This window comes from Musca domestica, unplaced genomic scaffold, assembly GCF_030504385.1.
Source record: "Musca domestica strain aabys unplaced genomic scaffold, Musca_domestica.polishedcontigs.V.1.1 160, whole genome shotgun sequence".
NCBI classification, from domain to species: Eukaryota; Metazoa; Arthropoda; class Insecta; order Diptera; family Muscidae; genus Musca; species Musca domestica.
Genome location: NW_026712220.1, coordinates 1,170,728 through 1,189,018, shown reverse-complemented (window position 1 = coordinate 1,189,018; position 18,291 = coordinate 1,170,728). Strand labels below are relative to the sequence as shown.

The window sequence follows — 18,291 nt, the reverse complement described above, 5'->3', positions numbered from 1 at the left end:
TTTTTATGGGAATATTTTTTTTTTTGTAGGGGAGTTACGAAAACGAGTAGTTCAATATGGCTTTCATCGATTTTTATGGGAATAACAATTTTTTGATTTTTTTTGTAGGGGAGGTTCGAAAACGAGTGATTCGATATGTCTTATTTCCGCTCTAGATTTTGTACTGATAGAGGCATTTGAATGTAAAATTTACAAAAATCGGTGATTCATTTGGAATTTCATAAGAGGTGTCTCAAATATTGACCCTTTGTGTGGGAAGTATAGCACCATTTTCGAGAAACTTTTCTGCCTCAGTAATATGCTAGCAAGTGTCTGCTACTTTGTCACAGAAGTGTCCCCATTCGAAAAACTATAGTACATATCTTCAAAACCCACTAGATATCTCAATTCTAGATACCAACAACGATATCAGTATCAAATTTGAGGATTCCAGCCCTTTCCCTTCACTCAATACCAAATATAGAACATTTAGTACTTTTCCTACAATTATAGTACATATTTACAAAACCACATCCACACGTCCAAGCTACAAATGAGCACCGTCCTTACTAATAAATTTAAAATGTTAAACATTTTCTGTTCATCCAATACCAAATTATACCAAATATGCAGGGTGAGATGAAAAACTGCAACCAACTTCAGACTGCTGCAAATTTTGAAAAATGAGCTCGGAGTAAAGCCAAAGTGTTCCAAAAAGTGCTAGAACTTACACCGCAACAGAAAGAAAATAGACTCAAAAGAGCTAAAGAGTTGCATCGCTTGGCCGAAAGTGGTGAACTGCCGAATTTGGTTTTCTCCGCTCCGACGAGAAAACATTTGTTGTCCAGCAGTTTTTAAACAAACAAAATGATCGTGTTTACTTGCCAAAGAGGTCAGCTGAAAATGTGCACCTTCGGTTGACCACCAGAACTCAAGCGCCGGCCATGTTAATGGTGTGGGCCGCCATAATAGCCGGTGGTCGTTCTCCGCTCGTATTAATCGACCGTGGCATCAGAATTAATCGACCGTGGCATCGGAATTAATGCTGTATTATAGCCTTGGGCACGCAAACATTTTTTCCGCAGACCTTGGACATTTCAGCAGGACTCAGCATTCTGTAAATATAAATAAAGAGAAAATGGGACCTGTTGTGAATTCGAAATATTAATTTGAGATAATTCCTTTAAAAAATGTCTAAATTCATCTAAATATCGAAAACCCCCAGTTGCCGTTATACGGGAGTCAATAAAGCCTATATACAAAAAAATTAAAAAGCTGTAAGTTAGGCCGGGCCCAACTTTGAATACAATCCACCATTTGAACGAATTTGGAAATTTTCAAAAAATAGAAACCGTTAAAAACTCTGTTAAAATCTTAAAAATACCGAATATAGCCGTTATATTGGGGTTTATACGACGTGGACCTACATTGTTGATGTAAGCCATTACCATTTTAAAATTCAAAACTTGAATAAACGGTAAATAATGTAGCTAAAATCATCAAGAACCTTGACATCGAAGACCTGGACTTGCATAGACAATTTTCTGTTATAACCTGTAGCATCCATTACGAACTTCAAATACAACATCTCCTACAATTTCGGTGAGAATTGTACCTAAAATCGCGAAAATTCCGAATATAGGAAGGCAGTTAAATGTGGGGCTTATACAAAGTCATGGACCTGCATAGACAACTTTCTGTCATAGCCTGAAGTATACATTACGAACTTCAAATACCAAATTTGAAACAATTCCGGTGAATAATGTAGCTAAAATCATCAAAATACCGAATATCGGGAGGTACCGTTATATTGGGGCTATACGAAGACGTGGACCTGCACAGACAATTTTCTATCTTAGGCTGTAGTATCCCTTTGGAACTTCAAATGCCAAATTTGAAACAATTTCGGTGAATAATGTCGCTCAAATCATCAAAATACCGAATATCGGGATGTACCGTCGTATGGGGGTTATATGAAAACGTGGACCTACATGGCCCATTTACGAACTTAACCTGCCTACTGGCAAAATAAACATGTCTGCGAAATGTTAGCCTTCTTCTCGATTCGTTCGAAAGATAGTGTGATTACAACAGACAGAAAGACAGACAAACAGACGGACATCGCTAAATCCACATAGAATTTTACGCTGCTCAAGAATATATACTTTGTTGGTTCTTACATTAGTATTTCGAGGAGTTACAAACGGAATGACGAAGTTAATATACCCTCCATAGTATGGTGGAGGGTATAAAAACGGTCGGGTGGTATCCTTATATGCGGGATACAACAAACCGTGGAGTTATATGTCCTATTTTAAATATCAAAAACTACGACCCTAAATAATATTTTTATGTAAAGCTTTGTCCAACTACTTCAGTCCGCTCGGGATTTAGAGTGATTTCCACGGCCACGTTATTAAAAAAATGTATATCAATTTATCCGCTATATAATTGTTCATATTTGCACATGTTTGAATAAAGTTGGAACATTTGGTAAATATATATTTTTCTGCAAACTACTTCGCAATCATAATATTTGTGCGCACACATATTATTTCTCAGATTATGTTTTTTTTTCTGTTTGCTAATATTATACGAAGTCTTATAGTATACGTATAGTTTTCTTAAAGTTTTTTATTTCTACATATCAAATCATTTTATTCTACAGAATAAAATATTTTCAACTGTTTCCGCCCGGGATTGAACCGGGGGCCTTCCGCGTGTTAGGCGGATGTGATAACCACTACACCACGGAAACATATACTCTAGTGCTCGAGTGCCTAAAAAACGAACAAACAAACAATTTATTTATATCTTTTCGTTCATGCTGAATTGCCGCTATAGCAACACATTGTGCGGTGCTTATAGGTGCTATAGTTTTACCATTGCCTAACAACATCAATGTCATGTATGTGACAATTCAACTTTTACTTTTTATAATTCAAAGTCATTCAATAAGTTGCCCTAGCAAAGTTATTATTATTCCCAATACTTTGCATTGTTTGGCTGCCAGGCATACCAGTTTTGTGTCGGCGTAAGTGGTAGCTAATCAAAAGAAAATCTCAACAAACTTGATAATGCGAACTGACGTAGACATTTGTTTACATTTATTTGATTTTAAATTTCAAATAATAATCTGTTATCATAGGTTTGTATATTTTATAGATAATGATAATAAAAAGATCTATAGGTTTTTTGTTTTAAATAAATAAAAAATTATCTAATCTCGTGAAAATTACGAATAAGAATTTATTATATATAAATTATATTATTTATTATATATAAATTATATTATTTATTATTTATAAATTAAATAAACTTTATTCATTTCTTTTTTAATTTAATATAACAATAGTTAATCCAAACCCCTTCAATTGGTATTGAACTTGCTACTTGTGTATTGTATATAATAAGTAATAATCAATAATGACATACAGGTAAAATACCCAATGATATAAAAAAAAACATAAAAACTTGGTAAATTGTGGGTTATATGTTTCCGTGGTGTAGTGGTTATCACATCCGCCTAACACGCGGAAGGCCCCCGGTTCAATCCCGGGCGGAAACAATAGAAGAATTTATTTTATTTCGTAACACTCAATTATAATAGAGTAAATTTTTTATTTTGTATTTCTTGTCACCGGATATGCCTCAAAAAAGGGTCTCTGGTTTTTATTTAAAATAAAAAAGTATAAAAATCGTAAAATATTTTTTTTTTTATTTATTTTACTACTTAAATATATGTATACACGTCTTCCAGTTCTTCAACATTTTCAAGTACGGTTAATAAAACTTTTATGTGAAGTAAAAAAATGATATGTGTGCAAAAAATAAAATAATTTTTAAAGTAAAGGCCGATAGAACGTGAAATTGTAAAAAAAAACCGAAAATTAAGTTTTAATCAATTTTTTTGTTCGAAAGATCAATACGTGATATTAACATTTGAAAATGATTTCGGGTATATGGGCACCGCGGCTGTTCTTGACGAAGTGCATTATGGACGTCCAATTTTGGGCCACTTTTTCGAACATTGCTGGCTGTATGTCACGAATAACACGAACAATGCTGGCTTCCAAGGCGTCAATTGTTGCTGGTTTATCAGAATAAACCAGTGACTTCACGTAGCCCCAAAGGAAATAATAGAGAGGTGTGACAGGTCCATTTCTCGAAACCAACTTATCGACAAATTTTGATTTCAATTAGACGATGGTTGCGTTCGCCGTATGGCACGTAGCGCAATCCTGTTGAAGCTACATCTCCTCCGGATCAATGTCATCCATATTTTTAAACAAAAAATCATTGATCATAGTGCGGTAACGATCTCCACTGACCGTAACGCGAGCACCGGCCTCATTTTTGAAGAAATAAGGTCCGATGATGCCACTTGCGTGAAAACCGCACCATACGGTGCATTTTTCTGGATGTAATGGAGTCTGTAGGGTCTCTTGTGGATTGGTCTCACTCCATATGCGGCAATTTTGCTTATTAACAGACCCGTTAAGCCAAAAATGCGTCTCATCGCTGAACACAATTTTGCGATAAAACAACGGGTCATTTGCCAACTGCTTTAAAGCCTGATTTTCAAAGTAAATTTGGATAATTTCATAGCGTTGTTCAAGCGTGAGTCTATTCATGATGATTTGTCAGAGTATATTGAAACAAATAAAAGCAAAGTTTCATCAAAATTTAATTTTTTGTGTTACTTTCTACAATTTAAATTTCTATCTAGCTTAAAAAGAAAACACCCTTTATAAGTTTAGGAGAGCCCATTTTAATTTTATTACATATTTTCCAGAAAATAAAATAATTGGAATTAAGTAAATATTTTGGCTGCACATTTTCCAGATCCAACTCCAATATTTATAGTTGCAATCCCAGATTTCTTTTTTAATTGCTTAAATTGAATTAAAAATTCGAAATATTTAGTTTTTAATTCTTTTCTTTTTCAGATAAGTTCTCCGGTATTCTAAGGAAGTTCTGAACTCATTTTTGTATAAAGCTCTATCAACGCAATGCCTTCACCCCAATTGGGAAACCTGTAGGACCAGTTTGTATGACCTCTTTCTTTTTGGCAATCTACTGATGTAACTCTCACAGGTTTCCGTGGTGTAGTGGTTATCACATCCGCCTAACACGCGGAAGGCCCCCGGTTCAATCCCGGGCGGAAACATTCATTTTGACGAAATTTAACTATTTAATTTAACTATTAAACTGAGAATCAGTAGTGGATTACTTTCCTCCAAATTTGAATTCGGCATTTAAAGTTCGCAATAGGTACTACGGCCTATGACAAAAAAAATTGCATATGCAGGTCCACGTCTTCGTATAGCCCCCATATAAAGATATCTCCCGATATTCGGAATAATTTTATAATTATAATGATAATTTTAGAGGCATTATTCACCGGAATTGTTTCAAATTCCTTGTCTGAAGTTCGTAAAGGATATTACAACCTAAGCCAGAAAATTGTCAATGCAGGTCCACAACTTCTTATAGCCCGCATATAACGGTATCTCCCTTTATTTGGAATTTTTATGATATTAGCCACATAATTTACCGGAATTTGTTTAAATTTCGTATTTGAATTATTACGCAGGCTTTCGATTTCGTATGGCCCCCATATAACGATTTCCATTTGAGCGGTATTTTCCTACGATTTTTTCAATTAAATTCTCAAGTTCCTTCCTAATAGTGGAGGGTATTTTCAAAAACAGGACTATTGACAAATCTATGCCACCCTGAATTTGTTGATTTGTTTTTAGACATAGAAAATTACATTGCAATTTAGACTGGACATAAAAAGGTCCATTTTTTGTAGTATAGTAATTTAAACAAGTAAAAAAGCCGTAAGTTTGGCTGGGCCGAACTTTGAATACTCTCCACCATTTGGAACGAGTTTGGAAATTTTTATTGGCGTCTATACGAAGGCGTGGATCTACATGGGCAACTTTTGTGAATGAAAATTATCAAAATACCGAATATTGGGATATGGAGGTTATACGAAGACGTGGGCCTGCATAAGCAAATTTTTGTTATAGGCTATAGTACCAATTACGAATTCTAAATACGCAATTTCAAACAACTCCGGCGAATAACGTCCCCAAAACTGCCAAATATCTAATATCGGGGGGTTCCGTTGTACGTGGGCTATACGATATCTTGAACCTATATAGATATTTCTCTTCCAGGGAGTAAAGTGATTTTTAGACAATTCCATTGAAAAATGTTGCTAAAATCATCAAAATACCGAATAGTGGGAGGTACCGTTGCATGGGGGCTCTTCGATATCGTACACTTATATGGACAATTCTCTTCCAGGTGGTAAAGTGCTCAGAAAGAACTCCTTGTGTGGATTTTCAGACAATTCCATCGGAAAATGTGGCTAAAATCATCAAAATATCGAATATAGGGTGGTACCGTTGTATGGGGGCTATACGATATGGTGGACCGATATAGCCCGTCTTCGAACTTGACCTACCTGCAGACAAAAGACAGATATGTGAAAAATTTTAGATTCCTATCTTAATTCGTTTTGACTGTAGCGTGATGACATCAGACGAACAGACGGACGGTCGGACAAGGCTAATTCGTCTTAGAATTTTACGCTGATCAAGAATATATATACTATGTTGTGGCTAAAATTATTATTTCGATGAATTACAAACGGAATGACGAACTTAATATGACCTCCATACTTTGTATGGCGGAGGGTATAAAAAAATGTCTGAACTTGTTTCCGCCCGGAATTGAACCACTACACCACGGAAACTGTTAATATGGATTTTTATAAGGATTTTGAAAAAATTTTATGTTGAATTACATTTCTCCACTAACATTAAATTTAAATTCAATTATTTAACATCAAATCTTTATGCACAAATCTTTATGCCCGAGGTCTGATATATTCATGTCTGTCAGTTCGATTCTCAACAGAGAAGCACGTTCAATTTTTATTCCATAACAATACGAAAATTCAAAATTGTAATGAAAATGGAGCTGTGATATTTCTGGGGAAGTACATATACATTCATACATATGTATATACCGAAACAAAACTTATGAGAGTCTGAGTTTTCTTTGTATATTATATATTATTATGTATTTTAATAATAAATCATTTGTATATAAATGGTAGAGTAAAATTATGGATACTTATAAAAACTTTATTTAACATATTCTTTAAATTTCTTCCACAAATTATTTAATATTTATTCCCTAAGGCAAAAAGACTTCACGTTAACATAACATATTTGCTCCTAGCAAATAGTCAGCATAAAAGTGCAGTCAATAGCAATTAACTTTCTTTGGAAACTGCCTGACACAGACACACATCATTGGACCCTAACACCATGTATGTACATATGTACATACAATTATCCCTGGGTAGTGGACAAAAAATATTGTCTTCGATATGTGAAGAGGACGTACCACGTATTCTTTTGGGTCAATTTGGACCTTTGCACAAGGAGATATGAAAACACTTGTAAAAGTACATGTCCATACATACACACTTTCATACATAGTTAGGGAATGTCTCTCTCTCTCCCTCTGCATACCTTCACAACTCGACATGAACATTAGAAATTTGTGAGAACATTAAAGCAACTCATAATGGTTATGATAGTGCAAATGTTGCTAGCTTGTTGTGTTTTTGTTGCAAAAGTTGGCAAAAATGTTTAGTAGGTCCCAAGGTTCCACTAAACTTTCATAGTTTTTCTATTTGTCTTTTTTCGCCCCGTTATGTACTTTTTATCTTCTTTATGGATAACAATTTTAGTTTTCTTCGTCTTAAGGTGACCAGGGTATACTGAAGGTGGCATTTTTCTTACTTTTTAGGGGTAAGAAGGTATTGGCATTATTATCGAAGTTATGCTGTTGTTAGCAGAAAAAAACAATATTGCAACACTAACAGCACTTTTGCTAGGTCTTGTTTAATGGTAGTCTCTTAATGATTATGTTTTTTGCACACAATACTCATAATCTTAGAAGACGTCACTATATTATTATTTTTTTCTTAAAAAATTTAAACACAGAAATATGTGAAACTATTCTATATAAGATATATAAAATATATTGAAAAGTTGACCCAGTTTCCTGGTGTACCACTGGCTACGTTTGGGAATCTATATACTAAGTTAGATGTCCCCTTAAAGTGTGAAAATATATTGTTCGCAGAGTATAATTTTAAACTGATAAAAAACGTAAACCTATATGAAACATTAAATATTACAAGTTTTATTCACATATAAAATGTTTAATAGCGAAAAGCGTGTCGAATCAGCACTGAAACCTCAAACATCACTTCACTACTTACATGGTGAGATGAAAAACTGCAACCAACTTCAGACTGCTGTCATTTCTAAGCCTCGTCCGACAGCTGTTAAAATTATTTCAGTGACAGCTCATTATATTGTTTACAAGCGTACAAAAGAATTTTGGTGAGAATTTTCCAGAAAAAAAGTTATTCGGGATGGAATTCAAGCGTGATGGTGTGATTTCTTATATTTGGCTGGAAAACTACATGTGGCTAACACTAGAGCACTCCAGGATTTAAATGTGAATAAATCTTTTGTGTATCGTACCATCGCTCGTTACCGTGATACTGGTAGCGTAGCCCGACGTCAACTTATTCTAAAATGTGATGCTATTTCCGATATTTTTGCTTTCATTCGATAAAAATTATAAAAAGGTAAATTCCGAATTTTTTATGTTTGATACAAAATATAACATACGAAGCGGAAAAGTGTCGGATATTTCATTCCAAATTCTGAAGAAAAAAAATATTCTATAGTTTTATCCGAAATTCTGAATTTTATACGAAAATCGGGAAAAATTGGATTAAAACATCAGAAAATCGGAAAAGTGTCGGAAGTCGATAAAAATACTATTTTCAGCCAATACCAATGACACACTTGGTATACTTACATTCCAAATTTTCAAAACCAAGTAGTTGATTTTCAAATTTAGGGGTATTTTTATGTAGGTTAAGGGCGAAACGTTTTCAAATAAGTTATCAGTAAATTCCTTTATTCATTAAGAAGATAAGTAAAAAACCTGTAAGTTCGGCTGGGCCGAACTTTGAATACCCTCCACCATTTGGTACAAATTTGGCAATTTCCAAAAAATTAAAATCCATTAAAAATTCTGTTAAAATTTTTAAAATATCGAATGGATCCGTATATTAGGGTCTATACGACGACGTGGACCTGCAAACGCAACTTTTGTCATAAGCCTGCACAGACAATTTTCTGGCATAGGCTGTCGTATCCATTACGAACTTCAAATACTAAATTTGAAATAGTTCCGGCAAATAATGTCGCTAAAATCATAAAAATACCGAATATCGGGGGTACCGTTATATGGGGGCTATACGAAGACGTGGACCTACATGTATCATTTTTCTGTCATAGGCTGTAGTATTCATTACGAACTTCAAATACTAAATTTAAAATAGTTCCGGTAAATAATGTCGCTAAAATCATCAAAATATCGAATATCGGGGTGTACCGTTATATGGGGGCTATACGAAGACGTGAACCTGCACAGACAATTTTTTGTCTTATGCTGTAGTATCCATTACGAACTTCGAATATCAAATTTCAAAAACAATTTCGGTAAATAATGTCGCTAAAATCATTAAAATATCGAATATCGGGAGGTACCGTTATATGGGGGCTATACGAAGATTAGGTCCATATCTATATATGGAAGTATATACCAAAAGTACTGCAGACATAATACACATTTGAGTAAATTTTTATCAACTTACTGCATTTCGTTCGGAAGCTAGAGTGATTTCCACAGACGGACGGACATTGTTAAATCGACATAGAATTTTATGCTGATCAGTAATATATATACTTTGTGGGGTCCAAAATTTATATTTCAAGGTGTTACAAACGGAATGACAACCTTAATATATCCTCCATACTATGGTGGAGGGTTTAAAAATGGGCCAAAATTTAAGTAGATCGAATATTGATTTTTACTCACTGAAACGGCAATTTTCAATTCATTACTCATGATTACATGTGCCCTTTGACACATACATGCATGAATGTATTCATTCCTCTGTCCTCCTATAAAATACTTGTTTATGGTAGTTAGTGTGTACGTGTTATTACCAGGAAAGCATTTTTCCTTATGAATTCCCAATTAGTCTTAGGAAGCTATTGATATCAATAGGAAGTTGTCGATAACCGTATGACATAATTTTTGTCTGCAAAAAACTTTTTGCCCCAAACTAAAAACATTGTGTTTATAGATATTTCAAATCAATTTATTATGATATTACTTCGAAGAAATATCAATTTGTACAAATATTTACCTAGATTTCCTTTTTGTCACACTGCATGACTATGCAAACACAGAGCTCTATAACAAAGGCTACACTACTCAACACACACACAGAAGATAATTAAATATGTTGTCTGTAAACTCCACGACACGAAAGAAAGACATTTCCTCCCAAAAATAAACTTATGATTTTCATATTCCCGGAAAGAGAGGCAAAGAAAAATAATAATGTTTGCCTTAAAATGTGTCGAAAGGGAGGAAAAAGAACTTTCTCTGTGTCTTAATATTATTCGGCAACAGTTTGGATTTTGTCGCTGGCAAAAAAGTTGCTAATGATGAAATAAACAAAATGTATTTGTTTAATTATAAAGCCAGAAACTTAACCGAGAACTTTTTCTCTGGGATAATGTTAACCATCTGTTATTATAACAAACATAAACTGTTATTATTATATCCGTGTGTGTATTGTTGTAAATGGTAAAATATGCGCTACGTGTTGACATGCTTTTATGGAAAGTTAAGATTGGCTTTCTTTATGAAGTGCATGTTTGAAGGGAAGAAACAAGTAAAACTTGAATTAATTTTTTCAACACGGAAGATTTTTTAATACTAGGACTGAGTGTATTCAGGCAGAACATTAGGTGATACTTAGGTATTGGAACAAACATGCTCTCTGGGCTCTGAATTTTGAATCTTTCATATCGATCTTTAATTTTAAAGAAAAGTGATTAATTTCGGAATAAAACATTTTTATTAGTGCAAGTTAAAAGATAAATAAATAAAAATATGTACAATGCTTGTTAATGTCGGCCGGGCAGAAATTATACTTATTGATAGAGGAATATCGTTATCGAATTTTTATGTCGAAATCGAAGTGGGTGAGGCCGTTGTATGGAGACCATAGCAAAACGGGAACCTCCATAGACAATTTTATACTTCAAGGATTGTCATCCACCAAATCTTCTTAAATACCAAATTTGAAACAATTTCGTGAGTAATCGTGACTATTTTTAAAACACCGAGAATCGGTTACGTGTGCGCTATAGGAATAGGTGGACCTAAATTTTCAATGTTCTGAAAAATGAAAAAATGTGGCAAAAATCATCAAAATACTGAACATCCGGAGATACCATTATGTGGGCTATACTAGAACATGGACTTATACATGTAATGTTCCGCCACAGGAGCTAGAATCCATTTTGAACTACAAATACCAATTTTTGAACATATCCTTGCAAAAATGTGGCAAAAATTATCAAAACACCGAATATCGGGGGGTATCGTTATATGGGGTCTATATCAAGACGTGAACTCATATATACCCTGTTCCGCCACCGGAGCTAGAACCGATTTCGAACTATTAATATCAAATTCTTAGACAAATCCGTGGAAAATTTTGGGAAAAGTGAAAGATGGCGAGGTACCGTTATATAGAGGCTATAACTATACATATACGTATAATGTTTCACCACCGGAGCTTGAACCCATTATGTCCAACAAATACCAATTTTCAGACAAAACCGAGGAAAATTGTGGCAAAAATCATCAAAATCCCGAATATCGAGAAGTACTGTTACATAGGAGCTTTACAAAAATGTGTACCTATGCGTACAATGTTTCGCCATCGAAGATTGAATCCTTTTACAAATACCAATTTTTAGACAAATCCGTGAAAAAATGTTGTTCATCAAAATTCATTTTCAATAATTTTCCTAAAAATTCGAGGAATCTTATTCCGAAATTTTCCAAAAGTGTTTAAGTGGCAGGAACTTGTCCACTCTATTTTGGTTACTTTTCGATGAAAACTTTCAAAAAGCCGATCCACGTGTCTTTTTTAGCTCTAACATTAACATTTAAATTTGTAGCAGAGTATAATTAATTGCGCCTGAGAATATGCTTTAACATTTAAAATAAAAAAAACCGATCTGCTAGGAATGGTTGGTAACACTAGCATATATATCTGGACAGTGACATCTAGTGAAATTTTAACCTTTGTCGGTTTTAGATTATTCTTTTATTGTTTATTTAACATATTTTATTACTGTAGCCATATGCAGAGGGTATATATCATTTAATACGTCCAAAACTATCCTCATCGAACTATGAAGCTTATAAAACGCGAAATGAGAATCCGATTATTTTCAAACTTAGTACGACCCAATATTTCTGTTAATACAAGACCTGGCGTGAAGATGGAATATATCGGTCTACTCCTTCTAGTAACTCCCCAACAAAGGGTCAACATTTTGAATAAACAAAGCGCTTATAAAGGCTAAGTAAACATCTCTTTCTTTTTCACACATCCCCCATATTTCTATTAATACAAGATCTGGTGTGAAGATGATAGATATCGGCCCATCCTCTTCTGGTATCTCCCCCACAAAGTGCCACAATTTTCAATATTTATGCCAAAATGTATAAAATCAGTCCGAATAGAATGTTTCATTCGATTAAACATTCTAATTTCCTACGTGCGTAAAATGAACTCCATTACAGTAATTTTCAGTACAAAATTTTGAAACAAGCTTAGAAATATCTTTGCCAACATTTGTCAAGTTCGCTTAAATTTGGATATTACTCCCATATGTTTCTTCATTCGATGTTACTTTTTTCTTGCACCAAATGTTCCATATCAGCTCTTATTTGGCAAATACGAACGAATTCAGTCTATAAGCTATTACGCAAATTTGGTAAAAATTGATTCATATACGTTTCATACGATTTAATGTTTAATCTGCTTAACCTCTTAATATACATTCGGATGACAATGATTTTTGGTACATTCTAGAAACACCTTAGCCAAATTTGGCCGAGCCGCAAATTTGTAGGGAAAGTCAGACCATTTAATCTAGGCTTAAAATATGATTGGCAGATGCGGGAAATAGTTGCCTTCAGTTACCCACCAATATTTAAAAGGATTTAATGGAGATGCGGGGCATCGATCCCCGTACCTCTCACATGCTAAGCGAGCGCTCTACCATCTGAGCTACATCCCCTTAGAAGCTGCCCTAAATATTTTAAATTAGTCTCACGAAATAATTCAAGTATCAGGTACTTATTGAAATGCATAACTGAAAAAAAACTCAGTTATGCTTTAATTGTAATGCAGTACGTTACTTCAATAAAATAAAATTTTAGTGCATTTTCCCAAATTTAATATAGTGGATGGGAGGCTGAAAAAATAGGCCAAAATATATTCAAATCAGTCTTCAGATCTACAATGAAATGTGAAGCTTATCACGATTTTAGATCAATGATTCAAGGTTACTGACCTCGGCTTTGAGAGCATAGGACATTCACCATCGCTCGTTACCGTGATACTGGTAGCGTAGCCCGACGTCAAGGAAGTGGACGGAAGAAAACAGCAACATCAGCAGAGATGGTTCGAAAAGTAAAGAAGTGACTCGATCGAAACCCGCGTCACAGTGGCCGAAAAATTACTCTTGAGCTGAATATATCGCAATATTCCATTCGGCAGATAAATAATTATTCCCTGACCACAAATGATTTTTTTTTGGGTTAGCAATTCGATTTGTAATAGATATTTTTGCAGGGATGTTAAAAGGATCAATGGAGATGCGGGGCATCGATCCCCGTACCTCTCACATGCTAAGCGAGCGCTCTACCATCTGAGCTACATCCCCTGTTGAAAAAAGTGTAATGGCACACAAAAACCAAAACAAAAAATTAATGAAAATTCAAAAATGCATTAATTTTTTTTTGGTAAAAAATAATTGTTTAATTTGTCACGTACAACAATGCAATTAAACACCCCATTGTTTTTTTCAGGTATGAATTTAAATAAGTACCCTATACGAAGTTGTTTTTAACACCGTAGTTAGAGTTTTTTTTTGCACATATGTAAGTGCCCATATACTATTTAAATACGAATAATATATACTATTTAATAACGAATAATTGAGTCGTTGTCTAGGTGTTCAGGTTTGCAGACAAGTCTACAGGTCTGCTCTATTTGGGCCGAAAAATGACTCAAGGAATGAAAAAAGTATATCTGGTAAATCTAAAACACAAAATTAAGTTCTGCTCAGTTCTATGATCTCTAGAAGCACTAGAAGTTTTTAGTCTCTCCAACACTCGATTTGTAAAAACAGAGTTTTTTTAAAACCTCAGTTAAGTACGTGACATGGCTTAAATAAACTTCTTAAAACCAATCTTCAAAATTTTCAAGTATTTTGCGTTTTATACAACTGGGGATGTAGCTCAGATGGTAGAGCGCTCGCTTAGCATGTGAGAGGTACGGGGATCGATGCCCTGCATCTCCATTGGATGTTTTTAAATCCAGTTCCTTAGACATATAATTATCTGTAACTATCACGGGTTGTCTATATTGAACAAGACTTTGGGCTCAAAACGTAACATCGACATAAGGGTCTCTGATGACACCTAATATAAGGTCACAGAATCTAAATTAGAGTAATTACAGCTGGCATCAAAATACCAGAAATTACGAGGAACCTTTAAACGGAAGCTATACCAAATAGTGGGCCTGTATCGATTTTTGTTTGTTAACTGAGAATATATAAGTTTTAGCGCAGTTGGTTATAAATTTTGACAAAAATCATTATATGTTAGCTATAGTAAATATTTTCAAAATATTGGAGTCATATAGAACCTTTTCTGGGTCTAATGATAAATTGCAGATGTCTCAGTTAAAAATGGGATATACAGCTTTATGGGCATTATGTCTAAATGTGAACCGATTAAGCTTATTTAATGACACATTTCCTAGCCATAATAACAAAAAATAATGTGTACTCGATCTTGATGGCGAAAAATAACAAAAAATTTAAACAACAATGCCTAATTATTGTAACATGACAAACAAGTAATTAGTATGTTTCTGTCCTCAACATTTTGTAAGATTTCTACGAAATTTGTACTGAAAGTTGAATTCTACTTCTTACAAGGAATGATTAGGTATAGATTTACTCTCTCGAAAGAAGTGACAGAATAAATATCACAGGAAAAGTCAGTCTTAACTTCCAAAAGAAGTTCGATGACGTTAAATATAAGAAGATCATATGGGGGTTATACGAAAACGTAGACGAACAATTTTCTGACAGAGAAATTCCAAATACTAATTATACCCTACAACACTATGTGTGGGGGTATTATAAGTTTGATTGGGCCAAAAATTATGTAACACCACGAAATATTGGTTTCCCACATAGGAAAGTATATATGGATCTTCTTATCTCGCCGAGCTGAGTCGATCTAGCTATGTATGTCCGTCTGTCCATGTTAATTTGTAATCACTCTACAGGTCGCAATTATAGCCCGATCTTCACGAAATTTAAAATGTAGGTGGGGTTACGGTCAGAATAGAACTCTATTTCTTTTGAAGATGATCGCATAATATTTAGGGGTTGAAATGGACCAAAAACTGAAAAAATCCTGATTTTGCAGTTGCTCTACAGGTCACAATTATAGACCAATCGAAGCGAAAGTTAGCATGGGGCTAGAGCTCTGGGGTGGGCAGAAGCCTTCCATCGGGTAATATTTAGTGGGTGAAATAGGCCATAGCATTTCTGTTCAATAAAATTCAGATTTTCCATTAAACCGCGAAAATTTTTAATCCCGGCGAAATCACAAATTGACGAACAGGTCAATTCTGACCGTTACGTAGATGCCGATAGCAAATATATCGGATGTATATAGCGAAATATATACAATATATATATACAAAGGAAGGGGATGTTAGCTAGAATGCTTATATCGCAAGAATGCCTGGACGGATTTTGACAAATTGTGTCAATTCAGAATGTACTCTTGCCAATAATGATGTTAATATAGATTTTGTAGTATTTTGTTACATTTTTTTATTTTTTTCATATCTTTTATCGCATGCGATTTTTCCATTTTAACTTATAATATTGAAGTGTATATTTTGTCATATTTTTTCACCTTACAACACAGGTTGGTTATTATATTCATATTGCAATTATCATCCGATCCTCATGAACATTTTCATAGGGGTAGGGTTAGGCTTAGAAGGGCTAGGCCAATTCTTTTTAAATATGTCCGCCATATATTTAGGGGTTGAAATGGACCAAAAACTAAACATGTTCCGGATTTTTTCAAATAGAAACCAAAGGACACGAAATCTCGAATGAAGTTAGAGTTTAGGGCTGCGGGTAGAATGGACCACTACTTTTGTGTGAAAAAATACCAACATTGCTTACAGATGATATCCGAGATACACAAAAGGCGAATATCTGGCTTTTTATGCTGATTTCGTTGACTAATATAGCCAAACATCGTAGACAAGCAAATCATATAGATGAGTCTAAATTTGGAGATACAGAGGGGCCTCTAGCACTTGGAGATGATCGCAAAGTATTTAGGGGATCAAATATTGGACAAATGTCCCTGGTCAAAATGCTAAGGGTAATATCTGGACAGTGCTCCGTGACATAATTTCAAAAGCAAAATCTTTCAAAATGGATTTGGACATAAGTGGGTTTCTAACATATTGTAGTGTTGTAGGGTATCACATGGTCGGCGCTGCACGACTATAGCCTTTGCTTACTTGTTTTGACATAATTTTTTTGAAAATATTTTCTAAAATCGGCAAAAATCCCGTTTATGGGAAGGTATTTTTGTTATAGGAAGAAGTACGCATTACGAACTCAAAATACCAAATTTGAAAATCGGGCAGCGTTTGACGGTTTCATTGGCCGTTTGAAGGCCAAAATTCATGCCAAAGGTGACCAATTCGAACAAATCTAAACTTTTTCTAAAATTTGATGCTTTTTCTGACATTTTTTGCTTGCATTCAATAAAATTAACAAAAAATATTAAAAATTATGACATTTGACTTTGTTGCAGTTTTTTTTTATCTCACCCTGTATATGGGACACCTATAAAGTCCATTTTCAATTCTAAATATTCAAAGGACCTAAAATGAATTTAAGTGAAATTTTGCACTCTGTTCGGACTATAGAAAAATTTCCACAGACCGACAGACGGACATGGATATATACACTTTGTGGGGTCTAAAATCGTTGTTTCGAAGAGTTACAAACGTAATTAAAAACTAAATAGTATAGATATTATATGCTATGTAATGATGGAGGGTATAATAATGAATGCAATTGTAGATAATATGTTTCTGATTGTGTAATTTTTTCTGAGTATTTTTTCTCAGCCAGTCTATAATTATTCACCCTCGTCACCCATGCTATCATAGTTTGCTTTAAATATTACACATATTTCCTAATTAAATTTTAATTTAAGAAATCCTTGCTGAAAAGGAACATCTTGCAACGATCATGTAAAAGATCCTTTGGAGATGCGGGGCATCGATCCCCGTACCTCTCACATGCTAAGCGAGCGCTCTACCATCTGAGCTACATCCCCTTACATAATATGGTATATATTTCTGAAATGTGTTAAAAACTTTAATTATGAATGTGGCTTAATAGTTTTCCAAAATCGATGACTAGGTCACGTATCTTCGTACATGCAGTTCAAGTGTGAGCCCAAATTGTGGACTGAATAACAATGCAACAGTAGTAAATTACAAATGTTGGTACGACTCAAACTGGCATCATTGTTATGTCGTTGTTTTGAATATATAAATTTTGGTGTTCGATTAAAACAATCAAAATATATCTTCACTTTTACATTTTATGCTGCATGACAGTTTCAAAATTGTAATGAAATATAAATTTGTTGTACTTAAAAAATACATTTTTTATGCACGATGTATTTAATTTAAAAGGGGATGTAGCTCAGATGGTAGAGCGCTCGCTTAGCATGTGAGAGGTACGGGGATCGATGCCCCGCATCTCCAGTAAATCCTTTTTATCATGGACCATGGATAGGAGGTTTAATTAAAATTCCCATTGAGTTTGCTGTTACCATCAATCAGGAGCGTTATCGCGATGTGATGCCAATTATTCGTCGAAAGCGTATGAGGCAGTTCTGGCTTCAACAAGACGGCGCTCCGATCGATTTTCTGAAGAATTTGTTTCCGGGCCGTTTGATGTCGAA

The 18,291-nt window shown here is 34.3% G+C and overlaps 4 non-coding genes across 4 annotated transcripts; 3 read left to right on the top strand and 1 right to left on the bottom strand.

Annotated features, from left to right (window-relative positions):
* Window positions 1–2,664: 2,664 nt before the first annotated feature.
* On the bottom strand, window positions 2,665–2,737 carry TRNAV-AAC (transfer RNA valine (anticodon AAC)). The gene has a single exon. It is a non-coding gene; the product is annotated as a tRNA-Val (tRNA).
* Window positions 2,738–3,474: 737 nt separating this feature from the next.
* On the top strand, window positions 3,475–3,547 carry TRNAV-AAC (transfer RNA valine (anticodon AAC)). The gene has a single exon. It is a non-coding gene; the product is annotated as a tRNA-Val (tRNA).
* Window positions 3,548–5,076: 1,529 nt separating this feature from the next.
* Window positions 5,077–5,149, top strand: TRNAV-AAC (transfer RNA valine (anticodon AAC)). Its single transcript has one exon. It is a non-coding gene; the product is annotated as a tRNA-Val (tRNA).
* A 12,869-nt stretch (window positions 5,150–18,018) lies between these two features.
* Window positions 18,019–18,091, top strand: TRNAA-AGC (transfer RNA alanine (anticodon AGC)). The gene has a single exon. It is a non-coding gene; the product is annotated as a tRNA-Ala (tRNA).
* The last annotated feature ends 200 nt before the right edge of the window (window positions 18,092–18,291 follow it).